Raw genomic sequence first — 27,964 nt, 5'->3', positions numbered from 1 at the left:
TGATGGCAACACATTATTCCTCCCCCTTTTTTTACCTAAAAAACATTTCTCCTTATTGCTCCTAACCTCTGCTTACCTCCCCCTTTGACATCATTGGCAAGGGGGTTTGGAAACTTCCTTTGTCTCTTTCCTTCCACGTCCTCTAGGTTTGATAGGGCTAGAACATTTTTCATTATTCTCATCATTCTGAAGATTGTTTCTTGCATGTAGATTCCATGCAACATTTTGCAATGATAAACTCCCTTTTTTGTCAACCCTCAATTATATCCATTGTGATTCTAACATAACAAATTATGAGAATAGGGTGCCATTTTCTCCACTATCAAATGAAAATGACTTCAAATATATTGATCAATATTTAGCATAAATGAAACCAACACTTACATGTCTTGATGGTAATATAATCGAGACATTTTCCTTGTAGGAGTTCATTAGTAAATCAAATGGTATTTAAAATTTCTCAATAGCCTAAATCCTCTTGTTTATTCTTCAATCTAAATTGATGAAATGGACCAAATTGAATATTTAATCAAACCTCCACGGTGATGAAATGGAACAAAATTTCAGGCCATGAATATTCAATCGAACTTCCACAGTAAGAGTATCCAATTGAACTTTCACAACTTTACAATTGATAATAAACATGGCCTAGTACTAAGTTACATATATTTCATATCTTTGGTAGTTAATACAAAGAGTCATAAAATGCATTGGATCGTCGAGTAATGCATCATATTTCCTTCCTTGTCTTTTGCATAGCACCTTGGATGTTGTTGACGGTGTTGGACCCGCCAACATGTTAGGGGATCTCTCCGGTAAGAAGCCCCAATTAGACCTCATACCATTTGGTGTAGGAGTCCCAATAGTGGGTCGTATGGTAATGCCTTGACCGTGATTTCACATAGAGGCAAGTAAGATAACTATGTTGGTAGCAAGGGCGTGACAGTAGCAGCGAGCCAAGGAAGCTACATGAGAGGTTCTAACACACGGGGGTTGAGATAAGTGCGCCCCTTGGAAACCTATGATAGCACGCAGTTAAGAAGGGAAAACACGAGCAAAGATACATCACAACATGGAAGGAACATTAGCAAGAAATCCAAAGTGACGGTTAAACCAACAACACATTTTAGAAAGATTCATACATACATACACAAATAGCTATACATGCATGCGTAAGCAAGCCAATGCATATATCATTTAGAGTAAACTAGATAACATAGAATACAATACAACATATGCATGAAACATGCAAGCTCTTGTTATATTAAGAAGTTTAAGTTCCAGTCATACAATACAACCATGTCCAACCACTAGTTCTGATAGCAGAACGTTACAGCCACAACCACCTAGTCCTCCAAAGAGATGTACTAGCTCCACGCAGTGGAGAAGCGAAGGCTCATTACAATATTGTCCAAGCTCTCTCAAAGATAGTCTTATCGGAAGCTTGGCTGACCAAAAGCCTATACAATGACTTATGAGGGACTATTTATAGCAAAGGGTGGGGTGTCCCTTGCCATTCCCCTTTGTGATAGTTCAACTACCCTCATGACTCTTCATCTACTCTATGATTGTTACATCCAACTATCAACACTTGAATTACACTTGACATGACGTTACATTACAATGCACATGTACCCATGTGAGACAAAATGGATTGAGCAAGCCATGCTATACATCACTATGACTTAGACAACCATGGAAGTCCAACTCCTCAACATTCTCGTGCTGATCAATAGTAACATACTGATGCCAAGATTGGTAGTCCTTGATGGTGTTTGTGTGCTCCAAGATGACATCTTTCTGGAACCTGACTCTTGCCTCCATAGCCTCCGGGTACACTTCTCAGGCTCCTCTATCCAACTTGTCTGTCAGCATGTGCATCATTGTCTTCATTGCGGTTGGACTAGCAACATACTTGTGCATGATGTTTGCGCTGAAGGGAAAGTCTGGGTTGGTAGCAATGCACATCAACTTGTCAAAGTATGAGTCAAGATCTAGTCGGACCTGTGCCTTTGTCTTCGCCTGATGGGATCACATGTGCATGCACCACAACATCAATACTCTTGAACACATGTGCATGGGAAACCTGTATACTAGTGATGAGATGCAGGAGCTCTTCATAGTTCCGGATCTGACTTCGGATACGTGCCTTTAGCTCGACCGCATTGGTCTTCATCATCATAGGTAAGTGAAGCGGGTATCCCTTGTATCTCATCGTCCATTCTTGCATGTAATCAACATCAGCATGTAATTTCATCAAGATATGTGCTCTTCTAGCACATCATGGCTACCATTCATTGAGATGGATGACTAGCTTATGCACGATGCCAAACTTAGAGTACAATGCTCACATAACAATGTCAAGGGACAATACTTCATCTAGTATTACCTTCTTCAGTTCAGCTCAAGTGGATGTTGTCACCAACTCTCCTCCTTGCTTGGCCATCTGAAGTTCTCTAGCCATTCACTCATTCTCAGCTATCAGGAAAAGAACACTTGAGCTAGTGGCTTTGGCATACACTCTAGTTGCGTCGGCCAAGGCTGTTGGATTTTTGCGCACGTCAGACACGTTCACTCATTCCTCAACTTGTGCAGGAGATTTATGATCATCCATAGTCGAAACTCTACGAGACTGCACAACTCTATGTTGAGACTCGTCGAATGAGATGTTGTGCATCTCTTCTTCTAGCTAATATCCCAGGATCGCGGTGCCTTCACGGTCGCTTGAGACTTGCTCATCATCTAGATGCGGTGAAGTAGGTAAGTTGACCTCTTGGTAGTGAGGCATAAGGTCGATGTCCTGTTCCAATTCCCATTGCTCCATATCTGTATCCAAGTGTTGAAATGCTTGCTCTATCTCATGAGCGAAGTCCTACTCCTGCGATGGTTCACCCTGTCTGCCTGATGCCAGATTTTCTGAATCCACTACATGCACGAGCACTGTTTCATCTGTTTGCATATGTTGCACCCCCTGTTGTACCTGTTGCTGTTGCACTTCCCTCTCCTATTTGCGCAACTCTTGTTCCTTTCGGAGTTTCTCCTTCAGCTCATGCAACTCCTTCTTTGATTCCTCTATTCTTCTCTTTTCCCTCTTCCTTTGTGCTATTCTCTTGTCACGCTATTGCCTCTTCGCCTTTATAGCCATAGCTTCTTTCTCCACAAGTGGATCTACTCGGAACTTGCAACCTTTCTCTTCCTCCATGCGATCGAAAATATTCCTCTTGCCCTTGTCACGCACTGGTATGCTTGCCTCTGTTGCTACTACTGATGGTGCTCTTCGGGATACTGCTTCATGTTGCTTCACTAACCACTCCGCAACGAAGCCACCCGTTCATTGGGTCTGGAGAAACTATAGCAATATATCCATGGGTCCTCCTCGGCCTAATGAAATGCCCCATGGATCCAGTTGAATTGAACTCTCGTTCAGTGATATTTCACAATACAATGTGGGTCATACAGATTGTAGCTTCGGAGGTCGAATGTATACTTCTTCATCAATTTTGCTTCGACATTCGCTTGCTTGATACTCCAGATCTCGTATAACCCAATCCACAATTGAATAGTGAGCCAAGGTGCCTTCTTCTTCCTGTATATTCTAGCTGTCAATCCTACCGAGATGTGATATGCTACTTCCTACATGACGAGTATGTCCAAGGAAAACTTCAGTAGAACATGGGAGGCTTCTCCGTGCTAAACATTTGTATGAAGGTGCCAGACGGTGAGGCATACCAATCAACAATGTCTATCAGTGCCTCCATTGCTTCCTTTGACATGCAGGGTGGATCCTGTTCGAATATCATCTTGTAAACTAGGGTAACAAAATGATCGGACAACCGTGTGATTACTCCTCTGAAGCTGCATTCAAACAAAAACTTACAATATGTGTTCACAACAGCCTCCTCTAGTGACCATTCCCACTCCAAGCCTGGGAACTCTTATCGGGTACAAATTTCATCTAAGATGTAGGTAGACATGTAGATCTTAGCTTGCATACCTTCGGGTGACTGTCAAGCCTTCATTACTTGTTCCTTCAGCTGATGAGCCAACATGCCAGACCAGTTTCATGGTTTTCCCTCTCTGGCCAGTTGGTCCAACACGATCACCCAACTCTGTGGGAAGGTTTTGGTGCTTTCTTGGCCAAATAGTCGACATGAAAATATGACCAAGTATTGATATGCCTTCTGCAATATCTTTGTCTTATAGATCTAGTTGGGTGTCATCCCGAATCTAGCCGACTCCTTTACCTAGTTCTTGAGAATGTCTATGGAGTTGGCACTACTACTGGATAAGCTAAAAGGAGTCTCCATGATAGTCACGAGCTTCGACATCATATACATCTCATCATAATCCTATGCCCAGAAGGTGGCAAGCTTCGTCCCACTGACACTTCTCAGATTCATCATCTCGGGATCAATGTGTAAGACGATCCAGTGTATCATGTACACGCGTGGGAAAGCAAGGTATCTGCATGAAATCTGATACAAGCCGGACTTGTGAATGTTCACATACACCTAAAATCTTCGAGGTCTTCCGCAAAACTGCCTGCAAATGCTTCATTGAACTCTTTCCATTTCAGCTTAATGTCCTTGTCTAAAAACAGTTTGGTACCTTCGTAGATCGGTAGACGTCTGGAAACCTACTCAACTGCTGCTCCAGTTGCATTGGATCCTACTCTCTTGGAGTCCATCGATCTTATACTGCTAAGAGTTGGATGAACACCTAAAAGATCTGGAGACAAAGAAACATGCATGGCAAGAAATCTATTAGCGAAAACCAAAGCAAATTTAGTGAACGACTTAACACATACCTGGGAATGACAAGAAAACATTACACAATTTTCTTTAGGAGGTTGGGTGACTGGCTACCAGAACTATGCAAAAGGAAGTGTGGGTTGTCACAGAGGAAAGACTAGCTATTGTATTTGTGCAATGTGCAATATGGTCTGACTGCTAACTCCTGGGATTGCGTAATGCACAATTCTAGCAGGCAATGACTGCAGGCTCAGGGACTGCATTGCGCAATTTGCTGGGCCAACAATCACTATCACTCATAAATGTGAAAAACAGTCCTGGAGGATAGTGTCTAGGTAGAAATGCACATTTCTCAAGAGGAAGGCAGAGCCTTCCTTCCCTAGATTGTGTAATGTTGTCTAGGTGAGGCAGAGTCCAGGCCAAGGCTACCCAGACCCGCCGATGGGCAACTAAAAGAAAATATGAAAGTGAATACATGGTGACACTAAGTGAAAGAAGAAGTGATTGATTGTGCATGCAAACATCGAATGAAATATTTAGTAAAAATATCAACATACATGTGGGCGAAGCGAGTCGCTAAATCGGCGACTGTTCGGGAAAAACAGTTTCATGCATGCGAAAGCAGTGAGATAGAAATGAAAACTGAAACGGTGCTAGTACAAGCTAGTATGCATGTAAATGACAACAATCATTCAAAGAAATAAAGCAAACAACATTCACACAAGAGAAAACACAAAAAGTGATAGAAATGTTGAAAAATACATGTTAAGACCACTTACCCATGAATAATTGAGTCGAATGTGTCGAAGAGTCTAGGATGTGCTATGGGATGTCAGAGCTCCAAGATCGATGTGAAAGAATGAGCTCTGATGTGTCAAATAAATAAGTTTGGGTTCATGACGCTCATGCCACAAATCTAGGAAAAAGCGACACTTGGAGGAAAGTTTCTAAAATGAACTTTGCATGTAACCTCTGGCTGCTAAAAATAGCTCCCTAAATCATGGGATTCTTTTGCATGTTGCCTTTTTATATTCCGGGAAAAAGCAAGCCATGCATGCAAGTCAAGTTTCCTTGGTCCTGGGTGGAACTAGTCAACCCAACTACTCATGCAGGAGGATGCTCGACTGCTGGGAGGAAATGCACATTTCTGGTTGGGAGCTGGGCCAGTTGCCCAGGAGATTTGTGCAATTTCTAGGTAGAGCAGCTGATTGCTCCCCAACATTGTGTAATTGTTGGGCTGAGCAGGTCGGTTGGGAAGGATGGCACAGTTTTCTGGGTGAAGCCTGACTGGGAGGATTGTGCAATTCTTGAGTCCAGTAGGCTGCCAGACAGAATTACACAATTTCTGGAGGGAAGGTTGGTTGCCCTCCAGAATTGCGCAATTTCTTGGGGGAGCTGCTTAGCCTGCAGCTAGACCAAGTCTGGGTGATCAGCCTGTGAAGGGAATGCATCAAGTTTTGATCAACAGGTTGTCCTTGTGCAAGAAAAACACTAAAGCTTGTGCACTTGACGAGGCAAGACAAGGTGCTATGAAAGTTTGGTAGGGAGGCTCCAAAATGAAGCTAAGGAAAAATTTTGGAGGTTGGTTGTAGCCGCTACAACACTTGGCGACACACTGGTAGAACTCTTGCTCACTGAATGGACCTTGTTCGTGAAAATCAAGTCTAACACCTTCGAAAGTATTGTTCAGTTCTCAATTCGTCTTGGTTTCACACTAGCTTGATTGTAAGATGTAGCATCAACCAAGATCTTAGTCGATCAACACACACTCCAAGCCAAGGCAACACAGTTGTTTAGATTGGGGCTGAGGGGTATATTGGTGCACAAGCAATATAGTTGTCAAAGTCTTAGTTTCATCTCTGGTGTTGCTCCGCTGCCAGTAGGCCTGGACAGTACCTTGAGGAGTCACATAGGAACACAAGCATGGCTCCTTTACCAGCAAGTCTGGTCAGTACCCCAGTGGAATTATTTGCATCACCTCTTTGCGCAGGAAGCCTTTCTCTTCTTTTTCCTTATTCATTTTCATTTTTTCAAACTTTTTTCACTTTTTTCATTTTCATAACTGTGCATAGCACTTATTCATTTCACAGGCGGAAGAGGGATCCCGACTTATTGAGAGTAGAAGAGGTTGTTCCAATAGATAAGTAGTTTGTTATACCTTTGACGTGCCTGTTAAGGTTTTCCGCCTCATGTTACTCTACTTAACTGAGCTGACAAGGGTTAATCCCAAAAACAATTGACTAGAGTAGGTGACACTAGTTAGCATGCAAGCATTGTGTTTTCACCAAGGTTCACTTCGAATAGTACGTATTTTCATTCGACGTGTCATAGAGTAAGAGTAACAAGTTCTTCATACAGAGGGAGCATGACAAATAACAAAGTAGTGATAACTGCACAAGGTTTCAAGAGTCATACATGGTTTCATGCGAAACTAACCTACGCACAAAACAAGCAAGAAAACAAACAACAAAGCATAGCGGAAGCAGAAGCAAAAAGCAAAAGAAAAGAGAGTAAGCAAACAAGCAAGAAAACAAACAAACAAATAAAGCAAGTAAGAAAACAAGCATGCAAGAAAACTGACTGAAAGCAAACACTACTCCTACTCCTAAGCTAACGGTGCATGGGCCTAATCACGTGAAGTGATATTTCCTATGTAGCCATTGATGCATTGGTTGACCCATGTTGGTGAAAGCTTGGTCCGCGAGCAACCTGGTTGTGTGAACCAGCAAGCGAGAAAGATATAACAATGAAAACAACCACACTTCATGTTTCAAAATGCCCATGGGACATAAGTGAGTGCAAGTGTATGACGACCAATCCGTGGACTTGTCATGGTGTTGTGCGATACTGCGTGCAACTTTGAAGCATAAACACACTCTTGACTATGACATGTGTTATCACTCCAAAATTTCTTTAGAAGTTCTTAGAGAAAGAAATGATAGAGGTAACCACAAACTTACTTTGGAGATTAGGATCTAGCCTTCCTAATGCTTGGAGAGGGCTCTCTCTTTATGATCTAACATTATTTTAGTTAATTTATTTTAGGCTATTTATTATTGTACTTGGTTTTGATTTGGATTTGGTGGTGGGATCACTTACTTAGATGAATAGAGGGGTGTCTTTTACCATTGGGCTATGGGGTCAAATGTCAAGAAAATAGGACTGGATCAAGTTCTAAAAACAATGTCTACATGGCAAGATAGTTAAGTTACTTCAGATCTCAGGGGCTGGATGGTGAAGTGGTTTTCAATCAGATCCAGGGAGCAATTAAGGGTTCCTTAGGCCGGATTATGAAGAAAGTGAAATAGGTCAACCGGGATGGGAGAGCAATTGAGAATTCTCAAATCTAGATATCAGAGGAAAACATAGAAATGATCAACTATTTTTTTTTTATCAAGTAAGAGTGGGACCTTCTATTAATCTAGAAAAATACATAATGTACATAGAGTAGCACCAGCTCTATGAAAATTCAACAGGCAGCCAGGCTAGCAAAAACCCGAACCTAAATCCAAAATCTGTGAAAAGCCAGAACAAGACTACAAAGGAGCTGTTAACAAAACATCCGCCCAAACTAGAGTGCAGAGAATCCAAAAAACATTCAAGAACAGTTCACCCTTAAGGCGTCACTCTCGACAACCAGCGAACTGGAAACCTGCTATCTGAACTGCCATGCATCAAGTAACTTGTCATGCATCAAATAATTTCCGAGCATCAAAAAAATGGAACGCCTTCGATGACGGGGCCCACAGATACGAAGGCCCTCAAAACTGCAACACGTGACCATCTGAAGACCCACATAACTGCATCAAATGACCAACCTTAACCTATGGTTATATTAATAACCTGAAGACCATGCGATCCAACCGTCAATGATCCAATGGTCAAGAGTTGAATTCGGGCCAAACCTTGCCCACAATTTATCTCTTCTTACGGACACAAAGATAAACATAGGGAACCTCTCTGAACTTTTTTCGGCCCGATTGAAGAAATAACAATCACACAATTTTTCCACCCGAAACCCATAGGATGAAGGAGATCCGAAGATATCTCGAAAACATGCCCACTCCTTAACTTCCCTTACGGACCCAAAAAATAAATAAGCCACTGCACTATAATTTTTCGGGTCTGTTTGGAGAATTAACGTTTGTGCAGTTTTCCGCCCAAAATCCATAGGATGAAAGCGATCTCGGCAACTTGCTCACACTTTGACTTTGCTTACAGACTCAAAGAGAAAATAGGCCACCATTCTATGTTTTTTGGGTCCATTTGTAAAATTAACCTACGAGCATCTTCCGACCTGAAATCCATAGGATGATGGAGTTCAATGCAATCTTTAGTCAGGTGCTTGCCATCCTGCCCGCTATTTACCACTTGCTACTTCCCTATGATTGGTCCACTTTTTGTTGTTTCCATTAGTCTTCTCATTGCTTATTTCTCATGCTTTGAAAGTACTCCTTGTCTTTGGTAGCCTGTCTATGACAGTCTTCGCACAATTTCCCTGGGGGAGTCGTCATCCAGTCATATCTTCTATTAGTTTTTTAACAGAGAACTCCTTCATTCACCAAACAATCCGCTAACCTGTTAGATGTTTTGCGCACATGAACAAAATTGAGGGTTCTCAGGGCTCTCAGGTGGGATTGTATTTGTTGATATACTTGCAATAACTGCTAGTGTTTCAACACTCTTTCTGGTGTTGTGCCATTGCATATTTTCTTGACCGAATTAATTATCAATTCGGAGTCAGCTTCAATGATTTCTAGGCATTTCTCTAGGGCCATGAGTTCTCCCATATTATTAGTGGCCTTCCTCAAATGACTATGAAAGATGAATTTTATGTATCCCTGCTCATCTCTTAAGACTTCGCCATAACCAGCCACCCCAGGGTTTCCTTTAGAGGCTCCATCTATATTAAATTTCAAAAAACCATGAGGAGGAGGTTGCTAGAAGTCCTTATTTGCTTTTATATGACTTACAATCTTGCTTATGCCCTGGGGGAAAGGCATCTGTAGGCCCAAATGAAATAGTATTTGTGCATCCTGGTCTTGAGGTGGGTTCTCGGGGGGGGGTTTCTTTAGAAGGATTCCTACAGTCTGTTTGAGCTGTCTAATGATCTGAGATATGATGCTTTGGGTTGACCCAATTCTATTCTTGAAAATCATATTGTTACGTTCTTTCCATACATCTCAGATAAGAAAGCCTGGAACCAGAGTCCAAGTTTTGTTGATTATTTCATTTTCAGAGAAGTTTCTCCTCCAATCCTTTAGAGTGCCAATGATGCTGAAATTGTCCCTATATGTTTGTCTGAAGATTGAAGCCACCCAATTCCACAAGGTGGAGGTGAATGGGCAGAGGTTGAGTAGGTGTTCCATTATTTCTTCTTGTAATTCACATAACTGGCATCTAGATGGACCGACTACACCTCTTTTCCGAAGGTTTTCCCAAGTCAGAATTTTTTTATGTTGCACCAACCACATGAACAGTTTGATTTTCAACCAATGCCGGTTCTGCATAGGTCCTTCCATACCTTATCAGGGTTTGGAAATTCAAGCCCTAGGGCCATTCTCTTGGCTTCTTTGAGGTTGAAGTTGCCTTCGTTGTTTCTTCCCCATCTTAGTTGGTCTGACGATGTTGATGTCAAAATCTTTCTCTGTTCCAAGATCACTGCAAGAGATTTTGCCTAGGCCTTCAAAGGGGTCTCTTCACTATACACCAAGTCCTTCCATACTCTCCATTTTCCCTTGTTCCTAGCCTGATCCTAGAAGTCACTTACCCTAAGTAAACCTTTATTGTCAGTGCCATTCTTGAGATTTGCTAGTTCTTCTCTTAACAGGTTAGGTTCCTGTTGCCACTTATCCTCCCAAAACCAAGCTAGGTTTCCATCTCTGATCTCCCAAAAATTGTTTTTCTGAAAAATGGCTCTATTCTCCCATGCTTTGTTCCAAATGTGGGAGCCTTTGATGAGCCCATATATTCAAATGTGATCCCTTTGTTGCCAATTATTTGCATACTTCTTTTTCCAAACCTTGGCCCAAGGGGTTACCGATTCCTTTAGCCATCTCCACCATAGTTTTGCCCCCAAAACTTTGCTTAGGGTTTCAGGGTCATAAAGTCCCAAACCTCCATGTGTCTTAGGTTTACCGATCTTATCCCATGCTACCAAAGCCCATTTCTTTTTCTTTTCCCCTTTTCCCCAAATAAAGTCTCTTTGGATATTTCTAATGTGTTGTACAACTCCTTTAGGAGAAGGAAGGGATGAAAACATGAAGATGGGAACAATTTGTAGTACAACTTTTGTTAGGACTAGCTGTCTTGCTAAATTCAAAGACTTGCTTGTCCATTTCCGGACTTTGTCGCAGAGTTTATTAGTGACTAGCTCCCAAACTACCTTACTTAGAGGTTTGTCCGTTAGAGGTATTCCCAGATATTTGGATGGTAGTTCTCTTTGAAAGCTGAGAATTTTGGTGAGTTTTCTCTGAATAGCAATGTTAGTATTAAAAAAGAAAATCTTTGATTTGGTAAGGCTTACCTCTATACCAGCAGCCATAGCCATAGTGTCATCCACAAATTGTTGATGAGTCAAGGCATCCCCATTCACGGTGAGTTTGAGACCCTGGATTTTTCCTTTTTCTTTATCTGATTTGATTGAATTTCATAAACCTTCCATCATGAGAATAAAGAGGAAGGGGGGGAGTGGATCTCCTTGTCTGAGGCCTCTTGAAGGCCTAAAGGTACTGGATGGTGAGCCATTAAGCAACATTGAAAAACTAGTTATGGTGACAAGGGCCATTACCCATCTTATCCAGTTGTGGTCAAAACCATATGCTTTTAGTACTTCCCTGATGTATGCCTAGCTTAGATTATCATAAGCTTTCTCTAGGTCAAGTTTTATGATCATACCTGCTTGCTTATTGCTGTTGAGAGAATGTACCACCTCGTGAGCTTGAACGACGTTATTTAGAATTTGACTTCCTTCCACATATCTAGTTTGCTCCTCAGACACAAGATTTGGAAGAAGGGGCTTGAGCCTGTTTGCAATTACTTTGGATATGATTTTGTACACCACATTGCATAAAGCTATGGGTCTAAATCTATCTGGTGTTATAGCTTTTCCTGCTTTGGAATCAAAGTTATGAAAGAGGCATTAAGAGCCCTCAAAACAATTTTGTTTTTCCTTGAGTCCTCCACCACATCAAGGATATCTTGTTTGACTATTTCCCAACAAGCTTTGAAGAAGTCTACATTGAACCCATCTGGGCCTAGAGCTTCCCATTTTTCATCTCTTTGATGACTTCGCTGACCTCCTCTTCATTCACTGGCATGTTAATATTGTAATTGTCTTCTCTAGTTACAAGCTTAGGACTGTGCTTTGTGAAGTTATTGATAAATTGTGATCTGTCTATGAGAGGCTCCTCTGCTATGCTTTGGAAATGTTGTGCCATAGCAGATTCTATTTTTTTGTGGGTGCTGAGCTGTTTTCCTTGAGTATCTATGAGTTTTGAAATCCTGTTATGAGACTTGTGATCCATGGTTGACTTGTGAAAAAACTTTGTGTTTCTTTCTCCTTATTTTATCCATTGTACTCTTGATTTCTGTCTCCAGAAGATCTCCTCTTGCTTGCATTTGTCTTCCCATTCCTATTGAAGAGAGTCAGCTTGTATTTTCCTTTCCTCGGTAAATCCATTTGTGATGAGGACCTGGTTAATTCCCTGTAGTTTCTGTTCAACTTCTTTTTTGGCTTTGAAGATATTGCCAAACTCATTTTTGTTCCAATCTTTAAGCCTAAGTTTGATATGTTTCAGTCTTTGATGCAAAAGGAACATATTAGTTCCCTAAATGGACATATCTTCTGCCCACCATTTTCCAATATTGTTGATGAAGTCAGGGTGGGTGAGCCAAATATTTTCAAACCTAAAAGGTTTGTTTCTTGGAGTGCCTATAAAAGAAGCTTCAAGTTGCATAGGCTAGTGATCCGAGCCTCCAAAAGGGAGGATTAAAGCAGACAAGTCAATGCCTGTGAGAATGCGGTCCTCAGAGATTATGAATCTATCTAGTTTAGAGGCCACTTGAGAAGCCCCTCCCTGCTTATTGTTCCAGGTGAAGGTATCATTTTTTGTCTCCGTATCCACTAGCCTCATGTTTTTTAGGAAGTTCTGAAAGGATATGGAGTCTCTACCTAGTGTTCTGGTCCCACCTTTTCTTTTTGTAAGAGATTTGATCATATTAAAGTCCCCTCCAAGAATCCAGGGCATAACGAGATATATTTCTCTTAGCTCCTCCAGTGAGATAAGAAGCCTGAGTTTGTCTTCAAGTTTTTGAGGAGCATAGACATTTGTGATCAAATAGACTTCCTTATCATCCAAAGGTTGGACCACCATCAATAGGTAGTTCCTGGATGCTTCAACATCTAGGATTCCAAGTTTTTGGGGGTTCCAAAGTGTGAGAATCCCTCTTGTTGTGTTGTCTGCTTTAACATCTAGATATTCATACTTTATGAGCCATTTGCTATGTATCTCTCTTATTTTATCTATTGAACATTTTGTTTCCTAGATAAACACCATATCTGGTTTTTCTTCTTTTATTCTATTGCTAAGATTTGTTTGTTTCCTTTTACTTCCTAGACCCCTAATATTCCAGGTTGTAAGATTCATTAAGAAAGGTTTGTAAATGAGTAACTAGTAATATCTTTCATCTTATCTAAGTTGATCATGAGTTTCCCACACTCTATCAGAAGCTCATTCTGTCTTTTTCTTCCTCTTTTCCTGCCTGGGTTCTTTGGAGCGTGTCTCGATGTTGCCTCCATCGTTTTTACCCCTCTGTTTTCCTAGTTATCATGGTTTCTTTTGACTCCAGAACCCTTTGCTTGAGATCTCCAAAGGAAGAGCTATTGTACTCTGTCAAACTCCTCTTATGGTAGAGAATCAACCCCTTTGGTGGTTCCTTGCTCTAGGAACTTTTCTAGATCGAGATTCTCCCTTTCAAGAATTTCCTGCAGATCATGTTCCTCCATTCCAACCTCACTTGGGGTCATCTCATGGTCCCTATCAAGTTCCATAGTGCTTGGAAGATCCTCCTTTAGTTTGTTGTTTTTAGGTATATCCTCCATGCTATCATATTTTTCCTTCTCTGCGGGACTATCCTCCGGTACCTGGTTCATTCCATTGTTCCCATCTTCTTCTTCTAATAGCTTGAAGCTATTATGACTTGGTTGCTTCTCCTCATTGATTTTCTTCTGATTCTTTTTCCCTCCTTTCCCTTTGCCTCCCACCTTGGTAAAGCCTTCAGTATCTTTACCTATGTTGGCTTTTATATTGTTCTCCATTTTGTTTAATGGGAAGTCTCTGAAGAGGTGCCCGTGTTCATGACATTTACGACATCTGAATGGGACATGTTCATAGTCCACCACTTGCACCCATTCTTCATCATATACTTCTAGAATGATTTCATCTGGAAGTGCTTCAAATAGGTCCATTTCTATGCATATTCGGGCAAAGGAGGTGTATTTTCCTCGCAAAGTCGCATCTGATATTTCTAAAAAATGACCTAGTTTATTGCTTATGGCTTTTAAGGATTATGGCAGCTAATAATCTAAAGGTAGGGAGTAGAGTCTTATCCATACCAGCGTGGATGTGAATTTCTCTTGTTCCAGGACAAAATTCATCACCTATGGTCGCAAGTAGAGGCCTGCAACAACATAAAAATATGGTCCTCCTCCGAACACTCTGTCTTTGTCCTCTAAGTTTGTGAACACTACTGTGAAGAAACCCTTGGACCCAAGGTGAAGATTTATTTTTCCCTTAGGATTCCAGTGGTTCTTTATCCATGCATGCAAAGCCTTCTCTGTTGGCCATATCCCCATAAATTTTCATATTACTGCATAAGCCGCCATGTGATCCCTGTGAACCTCTAGCACTGGATCACTTAATACAACCTGGGGTGTGATGGTTGACCTAGGTTTACACAGTATTTTCATATTATTGTGCTCAGCTCTCTGACTGCCTCCTCCTATTCTCTTCTCTCTTCTGACTTCCTCATGCTTCTCTTCCTGTTCCTGTGATCTAATGTTTTTCTGTTTTTCTATGTTGATACTCCCAGTTTCTGCTTCCATTGGTTTCTTGAAGCGGTTCGAAACTGCATGACTGTAGGAGGGAGTGGAACTCCCCCCTCCTCGCCCCTCCATGGTAACCAACACTGATACCCTGATGCAAACCCTAGTTCAGTTCGCTTCCCCCGCCGCTTCAAGTCCAGAAATGATCAACTGTTTAAAACAAAGTGTACTAAAACAAATTCTGAGATAAAATTCCAGTTAATTCATTCAACTTTAGATAAATTTAAGTTTGTGAAATACATGAGAAAACAAAAAAATCTCAAAAAGAAAATACTTCACTGCAATAGCTCAACACATGAATCCTGTAATGCAATCTCTTTATTACTTTCTCTAGTCTGCTAACTTGAAAAATTGGTACAATAACCCTTAGGTTTATGATCAAAATAACTCTACAAATGTATAGAAATCCACCCTCAATACTTCGAATTATGAAGTATTTATACAAAAATAATTTACAAAATATCCCAAATTGTCTTGGGAATTAATCTAGGAGAAAGAAATATCTTCATGCAAGAAGATAGAGACAGATATTGAATTGTTGTTTGTTGTCCCTGTTTATTAGGCTGTGTTGTCTTTAATCTTTGATATTTTGCCTTTTAATCTCTGCTTTGTTGTTTGGTATTCACGTTGGATGTTCTATTTACTATGATCTTTCAACTGATACACTTTCACCTTTTTGGCCTATCATTATCCTTTTATTGTGCTTTTCAATCTTACTGTACATTTTTACATTTTGACTGTGTATTTCTATAGTAAGTAATTTAATTTCTCCCATTTTTCAGCATTTGGTAATTGGATATTTATCATCTTCCTGTAAATCTCATCTGCCTCCATGTACTTGGTGAAAGTAGGCTTATTCACAACAAGGTGTTTTACCTCATGCTATAGGTAAAAAAAGTTCTCAAAAGTCTGGTATAGCACCTTGCCAGTTGGCATCCCCTTCATGGATGAAGTATTTAGTTGATCTCTTACCACTTCTCTTATCTTTCTGTTGTAGTCCTCCTGTGGCATTAACTTATCGTTTATTACCAAGGGATTGGTAAACTATTTTGCCTCAAAACTTCAAATTTAACAATGAACATGTCTATAGCCAGTTGCATGGTTTGGCACTTATCTTCAAGGTTAGCATTAAATTCCTCTTGGTGAGGACCCTTTTTACTTCAAATATTATATCTATCCTATTAGGTATCTCTAATTCCTACAATTCATACTTATTTTTGGAGTTGAGTAAGTGAATGATCCTTGCAGCTTCCTCTAGCATGTCTCCCAATTCTGCTTTTAATCTCTATATGGATTCTGTAGCCTCTTTTACTAAGTCAATCTGTTCAAAAATCACTTGGATGGATGGCCAAATATCATTGACAGAGTCAATGATATTGGCCCACAATTGTTCCTTAGCTTGTCCAAGGGGTTCCTTCAAAGTTAATTCCTTCTCCAAGTTTTCTATTCTTTCGTTCATTCTGGTGGATTTATACACTTCTTCCGTGTGCATTATTGGGCAAGCTTGTAGTCAGTCTCTAGTCTGGTTACATTTCCCTTGAGCTTGTTGATTTCATTGGTCTGAATGCACATGTCTTCCATTGCTTTGACCAACTTACTTGCCTCATCACTTGTTGACCTTGTTGCTGATGTAGAAGTTGTAGAAGCTGGCAGTGCTATAGCCATTGGAGTTATAGGAGCTAATGATGCTACCAAGGTGGATGGTACTGTACTAGTAACTGTTGGGATAACAGTGGTAGGGGCAGTCTCAAGACTAGATTGTTTCAACTGTATCAAGTTGTCTATCTCCTTTTCCATTTCCTTTAGCTGATCATTCAATTGTAGCACCAGGTCCATCATCTCCTCGTGATTTGTTTGTCTCTCCAGGACCTATTTTGTCTGTGGGTGTTCTGAATGAGGCAACTTTAATTGTTTTTTGAGAGTTTCTATATCCTCATTCTTCTTCTTGATCAACTTTTCAGCAGCTTTGATGTCATTTGGATCATGGCCCAGCTCAATTACCAAGTCTTCCAATGACTTGATCCTGTTGACCTTGACTTGTGAGGAGGCCTTTTCCAATTTATATTGGGTTGTAATGTTATCTAGTGAACTCTGTAGCTTATGTGCAACCATGGCCTTTCCTGTTAGGGTGGAGTAGATCATCTCTCTTGCCTGTTTGAGAAATTCTAACTGGTCAATGGGATGAACATCCTTGGCTAACACCTCAAAGTCGGTTTTTCTGTAATCAACTGATGTCTTTGGCTACTCGACAGTTGGTTGCATGAAGGACACCTGCATTTTTCTTGCTTTGATGTCAAAAGATGACATCAACCTGCTTTGATTAGCTGGTGTGTGCTTGAAGTATTGGGCATATGTTTCAGCCTTCAACTTCTCATTTCTTAACTTGATCTCCTTATACGTATCCTTAATTTCCTTTTCTTTATCTGCTGGCCTAGTGAAAGAAGAAACCTCAACATTGAGTTGTCTCTTAATCAGTTGAGTGTTAGATGTTGATGACTGTTGTGTTTCTCCTGAAGCAATTTTGCCTTTGCTTCTTTCCACCATTGTATCAGTGTCAGCGATTTCCACTGATTCAATGGTTTCTTCCTGTTCAATTACAGGGTTCAGTTTAGGCCTTTTCCTCAGCTCAAAATGCTCATATGTGGTTTCCATAGCAGAATTGGAACCCTCCTACCTATTCTTTTTGGGTTTCTCTCCTCATTTGCTGGCGTCTGTAAAATATGATAATTAATCATGTGTTCCCCTAGTTTTGGAACGTGTAGGATAGAACTTTCATCAATTTGTTTTTCTACATGAAACAGTGTATTTTCTACATCCACTAGTGTGCTATCCATGCCAATTAACGTGTTTTCCAACCATTCTGATTGGTTGGAAAATCTCTCAATATCAGGTCTAGGATGGTGGATGAAAGGTCCCAATTTGACTTTGATTCTCAACTTATATATGACCCCTTTAGGGTCATACTGACACATAAATTTGTTCCTGAATTTCATTTCCTGCAACATCTTGTCAGCCTCAGGTCGAGCTTCCCTGTTATTACAAATGAAGGGGCCCAATTGATTTTTCATTTTAAATTGGGTTTTCTCCTAGCTGTTAGGAAGTTGAATTCATCGGAATTGATGATTTGCCTAAAATATTCTAGTGCAAATATCCTCATAGGGAGGTATTTGGGCAGTTTGTAAGGGGCAAGTTGGCATCCATAAATTCTAATTTCTATGTGGTTCTGGTATAGATAAGAGTCTCCCACCTTCCTGTTCTTGGCCAACTGTAACACCCTCTTGATCTCTTCGCTGATTCTGGGCTGAGGGCTACTGGTCAACATGTTCATGACTGGATGGAAAAATGAATCAATAAAGTCCTTATAGGTGAATGCAGTGGAGTATTTCTAAATCAAAGGTGTCTAATAGATAATTGACCTTTGATTTCCCTTGGTATCCAATTTCTGGATGTTGAGAGGGAATTTATCTGATTGATAACACAAAAACATATAAAATAATACTAAAGAGTACTTGAAGGCTCTCTCAGTTGGTAGTCTTGTGAAGTGTTTATGCATCCTGTCTGCAATGAACTAAGCATAGTTTTAGATCACAACAAGAGGGTTGTATGGGATAAAAATGGAGAGAAAGGCCAGGACAACCTCATCCACATGCTCATCTGAGGTATATCTTAGGATGCAATAGAGCATGATAATAATCTTTCTGCCTCTTTCTGAAAAAATGGTGGCAGCATAAGGGGGACTATTTGTGGGAGTATGGCGATCTTCTATGATGAAAGTATGGAATATTTGGGCTATTTTGGCCAGGTCTAACTTGACATATAGATCCAGCAAGTCACCAATAGATAGTGGGGTATCATTAGGGCTGGGTTGGACCTGCAACATTTGGTTGATGGATTATGCAGTGATAGTGAATAACACTTGCTGGTTAGGGGTGACAACAGCTCTTTGGCTAGGAATATAGCAGGCATGACAGAAATGGATGATGTCTGGGAAAGGGTGTACTTCTGGAAACAAATATTTGGGTAAATTAGATTCCCAAAGGTGGATGTCATCGTTTTGGTTTAGGAACTTGTCCTTACTCCAGTAGTGGAGCTTTAGAAGGTAAGCTGGTGAAACAGTATCCTTTATTTGAAAATATTTGTCTGCTAATGCCAGGTGGTCGATGTCTAGGTGAGGGGTTGACATAGATCTCACATCCAAAGAGGTTTGGGAAGCCATGACGGAGTTTATGGATATGAATTAGGCTTGTAGGCGTTATAGAAATGAGGTTTAGGAGTTTTGTTACAATGAGAGGGTAATTACTATTTGTAAAAGAAGCGTTTGGGGTATATAAGTAAATTTCTCTTCAATTTAGGAAAATATATTAATTAGTTTGCATGCAAAGTGTTTGAAAAAAAAATTAAATGGTTTAACGATTATTGCATGCAAACAATTCAATGAAATGCCCTAATGAAAATGTTGTTTTTTGGATAGGGACAATATTCTCATATGATAGTATTGTTGTAGCTGATATTCGCCTATTTGCATGCAAATAATTTGATGTATTAGTTTGCATGCAAAGTGTTGAAAAAATGCTTAAATGTTTAATGATTCATTGCATACAAACTGTTTAATGAAAATGTTGTTTTGTGGATGGGGATAATATTGTTGTATATGATATATGCTTATTTGCATGCAAAAAATTTGAAGAAATGTGTTGAAGATGTTTTATTACAATTTGCATATAAATCAATTGGTAAAATACCTAAAAGACAAAAATCAAAAGTTGCATAATTGAGTGGTATGTTTCAGTTAGTATGTTACAAGTGGAATTAGACCAATGTTTCTCATTTGATTTTAGACAATTTTTTTGACAAAATATCTACAAGAAAAATACTACTCAATTGGTTGTATAAAAAGTATTTGAAAAAATGTTTACATGTAAATTGGTTGACAAAATGTATGAGAGATGAAAATCGGGTTTTTGCAAGTGTGGTTAGGATAAATTTATAGGGATATGTGACAAAGTGGTATCAGAGCTTATTTTCAAGCTAGTAAAAGGAAAAATAAATTTTTGGGTACCCCATAACCTGTGTAAGTCATTGAGGGAACTTGGTATGTTACATTAATACTCATTTTACCTCCTTTTATCATACATAAAGTCATTTCTAAGTCCTTGTTAAAGTTTTTCTCAAGAGAATAATAGTTTATCATTTCTCTCTTTTGTTTCTTACATGGATGAATTAGAAAGTGTAAGGAAATTGCTTGTGTTGTTATGATAGATTAAGGTGCATTTACAAATAATAGTTTTCAATAAATACCACTAAATTGACATATGAAGTATGAAAGTGCCTCTAAATTGTTATGAATTATTGGTTACCAAGTATATTCCAAGACAACCCATGTGGTTTTTTATCAACATATTCTATGGTTCTGCATTAGCACACTCCTGCGTAGGATACTTGGTGTTTTTTACATGATTATAGCCAAGTACCAAACAAGGCATCAAACCAACCAACTGGTAATAACATAACTAATTTAGATACCATTACAACATCCATACAAATGCAAGAACTGACACATAACAACAAGTTGCAATACTAGACTTTCCCTTCCATGCAATGATGAATAAGGACTATTAGATGCTTCAATCAATCAAACCCAAATTAGAGGGGACCTTCCACTCCATTCTTAGAGTTGGAAAGTGCCTTATTCTCTTATTTGTATTGAGTCACTTCCAAGAGAGGGATATCTAGGAGTAGGATAATGAAGGCATCTATATGTAATCAATTAGTCTGTAAATCTTCTCTTAAAAACTCAATATATCATTACAAGGTTTATGTGCATGGTTAATGCTTAGCGTTGTTTTGGTGATCTCATAGAACTTGCACAAGCAATGCCTTGAGGGTGCCCACTTTAGGTATGGTTTTGTGTTGATATATGTACTTGTACAATACTTTGTGACCTATATTTGTTGGGTTATTAGTTACTTTCCAACATTGTTTATTTTATTTCATGTAGATTGCATTTGCTATGGAATTGGCATGCTATGAAATCACTTTGTTCTTAGTTAAAGCTCAGTAAACAAAGCTAAATGTCAAGTCATAGGTTTGGTTCCTAATGGTTCTAGCAGAAAAGGTGCCACTAATGAAGATAATATTAAGAATATTGTTGGTTCCTTTTTGTTATAGAAAGTTTACATTTTAGTTTAGATTTAATTTGAGTTGTCTTTTATTTACATTGTGTGAAAGAATATTGGATCATACGACATTTGATTTTGGATAAAACATGTCCAATTTTCTACGTATACAACATTGAGTGTCTCACAAGTTCAATTGACCTCGAGTTGATAGATTAAATAACTGTGTAATCTGAGTTTACTCTTAATAATAGAAAGACATAAAAAAATACCATCACTTGGTAAGTGCTCAACCTCTTGTCTTGTTTAATTTCTTCTTCATGACAAGGGTCTTTAAGTATTATCTTCAATCCAATTGTCAATCTTGTTGATGAAGGTTGTTCCTTTTAAGAAAACCTTTCTTTCAGAGCCTTGGTTTTCATGACTTGTCCTAATTAAACAATGGATTGGACTATTTATACTCTAGGGCATGGTCTCTCATTCTAATTCATAAGCATTGAATAACTAAATCTTAGAGGGGCATTCTAGTTGACCCCATAAACTCTAAATGAAGACAAGGCACTTAGCTCAACTCCTAACAACCAACCCAAAAGACCTTAATAAGCCTAAATTAATTTCTTACCTCCCTCTTAAAGATAAAAAAATATGAAAAAAAATATAAAAGTAAAATATTATAAAAATTATTTATTCATTGTCTAGTGCAATGTCAATAATTTATTTCATGCTTCTAGACAAGTTTGTCAAGGGGTTTGTGCTTAATTGCTAAAATTCCAACCCTAAGCAGGCGAAATTGGCCTTATACATTTATGCCCAAAGGTGTTATCTAACATTCTAATATTTTATGGATTGATTTAAGGTGTTTACCAATTCTAGAAATTAAATTGCAGTCATAAAAATCAGGTTTGGCGAAACGCTTAAATCTAAGGTTTAACCTTAAAATGTACATTCTAATGCTTCCCTAGTTTATATTTCATTCTTAGATTGTTTTTAAATCTATTATCCAATACAATCTTGGAGTGAAATTTATCTCCTAGGTACTTAATTGTATTTGTATTTTAGTTTGGAGATAAAATTATATTTTAGTTTGGAGATTTTTTATGAAACCCTAGGGGATTCATCATCTCTTTTACAAGTTTCTGCTAATTGCATGGTTGGTTATCATTGTTCCTATAAATTAATCATTGTTGAGTTGTTTTTACATGATATATTTATTGCCCTAGCAAAAGCAACCAAGTTGTATCGTTCCAAGGGTGTCTACCAAGTTGTATTGTTCCAAGTGCTTTTAGACACCCTTGGGTTGCCTTTCCTCGATCCAAATCTTCATTTTCCATATTTTTTCATCATAAATCATATCTAGAATTTGTGGATAGCAATGAGATTACCTTATTTTCAGCATATGCTCTAGTGGTAACTCAAATATATCTCTTGTTCTTGGTTTACGCAATCATATTTTATTCTCGTGCATTAAGTGGTACTTATCTTTGTATTTATTAAGTGAAACCTAAAATGCTAATTGATATTTTCTTTTGTTGTGCTATATTGTGGTAATTTGTATCCTAAATTTTTGTTAATTTATATCCTAACTTTTTGTTGAATATTCTTAAGTCATTTGGCACTATTCTATCTAATCATATGTTGAAGTGTGACTCCTACCATTATCTAATCATATGTTGAAGTGTGACTCCTACCATTCTTTAATCGGGCACTATTCTATCTAATCATATGTTGAAGTGTGACTCCTACCATTCTTTAATCCATCCCTAGATCACCACCTCATAAACCACCCTCCCAATAAAGTAATCCAAATACATAAACTACCGTACTCAAAATATCAAGAAAAGATCATTACTTCACTCCAAAAGGCCTCGGACAATATTCTTAATCACATCAACTATCATACTCAAAACTAGAAATGCTTAATCAATCATACTCAAAATTAGAAATCACCTCAAAAGGTTTTCGACAATATGCTTAATCCCCCGGACCTATCTCAACTCCAATTGGATCAGGTGCTTGTTATTGGATGGGGAAGCCATAATGACCCAACTCACCTTATGAAAGGCCACACTCTAAGTAGCCAGCCAGGCTGCCTTCAATGTGAAAACACTACATAATAACTATGTAATAACCCAAAATATCACAATCTTCAATTCATCCTTTTTCAATTTTTCCAACCTTAAGTTCATTTTTTTTTATATTTAAATTTGTTAACTATTACAACCATCAACAAAGTGGATATTCCTTTACCCAAAAGCGTAAGAGGGCAGATCAATCATATTTAAATTTAATTCTCGTGTAATTTGTACAATTCACGTGTTTACACGGCCCTGAGTAATGAAATACAAGTTGTAACAAGCAAACCCCAATGGTGGAAGAAAACAAAAAGATGTGACTTTTGCTTCACATGCACATGGTCTGGCCATGCTACTTATGAAGCCATGATATTTTTTTCTCAGAGAAAAACCATGATCTCTGAGGATATTTTTTTCTCAGAGAAAAACCATGATCTCTGAGGATATTTTTTTCTCAGAGAAAAACCATGATCTCTGAGGATATGGCCCAACTTTAAAGCATATATTGCATGAAGGGTCATGATTTTCCACTTACAGAGGTCATGTTTTTCCATTCTACCACTACTGCAAATTATTATTTCATTCTCCAAAAGAATGCCATCTCAGCCCTGGATCATGGGGTATGTGTTAAGTACAAGGAACTCTTCTTATCAGCAGATATTCTTGTTGTTTATGAAATTAATTTAACAATCCACCTCCCATTTTGTGGGGTGTGGTACTGGGGAAACAAATTTTACACCATCCAGAAATGTAGGTTACTCAATAATGTTATCCCTTGTTCATTAATGTGCTCCTATCTGTTTCATATCCACTGGCAAGCAGGTAGCCATAAAGAAGATGATTCCATGTATCCGGGACACCAGGTAGACACCAGTGGCTGCAATCTTTCCTGTGGAGTGGATCTAGTCCATGCCCATTCCCCAAATAGTACAATGAGGAATGACCATCCTTCCTGAATTCGGTCAAATATGTTATGTTTAATAACTGCACATTCTTCTTGCCATTGAGTTGTCTGATTGCTTCAGACATGATCTGGTTACTTACTGGCTCCCATTGAAACCAAGTAGAATTAAACTCTATCCAAGTTTCCTTATGACACTTCCCTCCAGTTTTCCAGGACCCTCCTCTGCATTTTAAGATGTTGAAAGACACATATATGAGATTAAGCTTTTAAATACAAGTATACCCTTAAAAATCTTCAAATCCTACCATTTAAGAGGAAAGCATGGTGTAATATTTGAGTCATGAGCTTGTGACCAATTCAAAATCAAAATCACATAGAAGAATGGTTCTATTTTCTTTTTCACATCTAGTACATAGATATTTCATCCTATGAATTGAAAGCATTTGCCATGGACCAGTGAGGCCAAAATTATTTGAAGTGAACAGGAGCATAGCTGCGCAAAAATAGATGGGTTTTTTCAGATTTGACATGCTGGAGAACCCATTCAGCCCATGTCTTCATTGCTCTCCGGAGTGCGGTTTCGACATCCATCTTCATGTCCACAGTATTTCCCTCCTGGAAATAACAACCCCTGCAAAAAACTTCTGTCAAAACATTACATTCTCTTAAACTGGCATAGTTTTTTTTTATCAAAAATGAAATATCAAAAACCATACATACCCTCTAATCGTCTTTTCATAGTTCCACCAGTGTCCTGTGTTGAAGATGAGCACATCCCCATTAGACCAGAGATGTGAAGTATAATCTAGGGTGTCGACTTTCAGCGTGGTTCAGACCTCATGAGGAACTCCTCTAGGTGGGCGGCCCTGGAAAACCAGAAATGGTGCCCTGTAATACTCTATTGTACAATTGTAATCTACAAATCTGAAGGACAGAAATCCCTTGTGTTTTGTGATGGGATTTCCATTGACTTCATAAATCTGATTCTTGTTCGGAATTGCTTCTACAAGCATGCAAATCAGAGACTCCCATTGGTTCCTCCCAATGGAATCACCCACAAACACCACATGTCTGTTGTGGATCCTCTCCAAGAAGTCGCTTGTATTGAACCTGAAGTTCAATTCAAACAGGACATTAAATCTATTTGATGAATGTTGAGAAGAATATAAGTTCAGAAAAATACAGAGACAAACAAAGCATTGATTTCAAACTTATAACCACTCAGCATTTATCAACATTGTATACTGGTGTTAACCCTTTCTTCTCATTGAGCATTTTATGAACAATTATCAGATCAATGGCAGTTGGTAAACTGGGTGCCACCCACCAAGGTTCAATTCCCTTGGAGAAAGGAATAACCGTTGAGATCAGGTGCAAGTTCTGGGTGATTTCAATGGAATAGTGCACCCTGTTCTAAAAGCTTAGCTAAACAGACAATCCTTGTGTTCAGTGGTTGGCCACACTTCCGAAACAAAAAACAGTCATCTGTCCATTTCTTCTAAAATCAACTGTATCTAACAACAAAACTGATATTTTTATTTTGAGCTGGCAAAACACGGAGCTCCAACATAGACGACCCTTCACAGATGCCAGTCTTATTTTGAAAACTTTTCACAAATTGCGTTCTCAGGCATTGAATTATTCAGATTTTATCATTTATGAGCTCGGATAGCCAGTAAACCAAAACAACCACTATAACAGACGAGGTGTAACCAAAAAGTGGTAAATTTCCTCATTCATGCCATGAAAAACTGACAGACAAAGCCTGGCCTGCTAAACATCTTGAAATCCCAAGCGAAGCTTAGTCAATCCTAAAATCCTTGGATTATCACAATATTCACATTTTTTTTTCAGTGGGAGGCAAACAACCACGTTATCACAGTGGCAGACAAAGCTCAGGGTTCAAATAAAACACCCACGATAGTTCGATGGCTTAGCAGGTCACATCAGTGACTCACCAATAAGAGATAAGCCAATAATGGCCACAGTGAGATGATTCCAGTCTAGGACTCCATTGAATTGGGATTTTTTCATAGAAATCCAACACCACACAGTAAGACTGTTATAGTCATTGGGATTTTTTTCCTAGAAATCTAACATCACACAGCAAGACTCTTACAGTCGTTGTTGGCCTAATAGGGTTTTATAGCCACTAGAGGTCTCTTAGGTGGGTGAAACAGTCCACTGTTGTGGGTTCAGTATTCAAATCCTCCAAAAAACTTCAGTCACAATTGAGTCAAGGCAAATGGCCACTGGGTCACTCTGTAAATCTATGTACCATCAATAAATAGAACAAATGGACATATGCCTCACAAATGTAATAGAGTCCCTATGGAGAGTGAATCCATAGACAATTTAATGTTCAGAAAAGGGTATTAGAGGGTGGTTGATACATTGTTGCATTGAAAACAATAATTTCATTTTTTTCCAAAATTACAATTTTTTTAAATTGCAATTTTGAAAAGTTCAGAAAAGCAGAATGTTAAGCCTTAGTTACTAGATTTTGGATTGGATTTTACACTAAGGCTAACTGCGAGAAGCTCTACACTGAGCAAGGCAGTCATCTATGGTCGTGAATTTTACAGACATAATGAAATTAACATAAATGAGGAGAATTCATTAATTACCTTGGGAGATCACAGTGAGAGGGCTGCCATCGCCATTTCAAGTAATCACTATCAGGCCTGCCATTTTCCTGACATCGAAATCCTCCATCGAGAAAAGGGCAGTTGCGAGACTCATACAGGGGATAGGAATCGTCCCACACCCACGAGCCCACAGAAAAATCACAATCACCAGATTGCACAACCCCATTGACATTACTTACAATTTTTTCCATACCTTCAACTGTAGAATTCTCAATTCTTTCTTCAAAATCATGCCTCAATGTTTCATTTCTGGGCTTCTTCTCCACAAAATATGAAGTGGGTCGTGAAGAAAAGTTAGGAGACAGATCGGTGGTGTTCCAATTGTTACTATCTCCAATAGAGCCGAGTTTCACGGGGCCTGCATACCGGAGAAACCCAACAGGGACTGCTACGTTGCAACAATACAAAATGAACAGTAGGACAACCAGAATGGCAGAGAGCCCAGACATGCCAACACTTCGAACAGCTCGAAAGACTTTCCCTGTGTATACAAAAGGAAACCTGGAAGGGTATATATATACTCCTCTCGTATCCATTGTTGCATGCTTCATCTGGAATTCAAGCGAAAGGACTCTGAGTTAGCTCATTCTTGGCATGCTCAACGGTCCGCAGAGGTGCTCTCTTCTTCTGTCAGAATATTTTGGCATTGGACATGTGTCTACATATTTAAAGTTACCCGTATTGAGCTATGAGCCATCAATGCAATGTGGTTGATTTGGTTGCAGACATGACTGCGTGTAAACTCCAACTTCCAAGCAATAACCGCCCATTCCCAATCATTTCGCCGATTTCTCCTCCTCTCTTTCCGTCGCTTTATAATAGTAAATAACAATCCTTTTAAAAAATTCCAGAGTCTGCAAATTACCATACGATGATGCATCAGCTCGTGGAAATTCAAAGGGCTAATCTAATTATGTAGTAAACGGTTTTCAGTTTTCAAACGATTCAGTTCACTCTAAATGTTATTTTTTATCAATCATCATCATCCACCGTCAAAATAAAATCACTGCGTTGAAGATCAAAGTCTGATCAACTCTCACTCTTGGATTAATTTACAATGAGATGTTTATTATTAAGATAGTATGAATTTATATATTAAATTAAAATGATTAATTTAGAATGAGATGTTATTATGAAAATTGTATGAAACTCCATATTGAATAATGATAAATTCATAATGAGATGTTTTTTATTAAGATTATGTGAAGCTTAATAGAAATTGTCTTTTGAAATAAATATAATTTTGATTAATTTTCAAAATAATTTTGAGTAAAAATGTGTAAAACTTTAAATTAAATAGAATAATGATGAATTCACATTAAAATGATTATTGTTAAAATTATGCTAAACTCAATAAAAGTTGCTCAT

At 38.7% G+C, this 27,964-nt stretch overlaps 1 pseudogene across 1 annotated transcript; it reads right to left on the bottom strand.

The window, feature by feature from the left end:
* Positions 1-23,812: 23,812 nt before the first annotated feature.
* LOC149218716 (protein trichome birefringence-like 11) lies at positions 23,813-27,601 on the bottom strand (annotated as a pseudogene). Its single transcript, XR_016248638.1, has 4 exons — positions 26,576-27,601; positions 24,669-25,058; positions 24,403-24,579; positions 23,813-24,170 (listed from the first exon to the last, which is right to left on the bottom strand). The product of XR_016248638.1 is annotated as a protein trichome birefringence-like 11 (transcript).
* Between the last annotated feature and the right edge of the window lie 363 nt (positions 27,602-27,964).

The sequence above is a fragment of the Pinus tabuliformis genome, chromosome Q, assembly GCF_031772625.1.
Source record: "Pinus tabuliformis cultivar Carrire ecotype Pingquan chromosome Q, CPIR1, whole genome shotgun sequence".
Lineage (NCBI taxonomy): Eukaryota > Viridiplantae > Streptophyta > Pinopsida > Pinales > Pinaceae > Pinus > Pinus tabuliformis.
The sequence above is the reverse complement of the archived record's forward strand: the minus strand, read 5'-3'. Positions and strand labels throughout refer to the sequence as shown.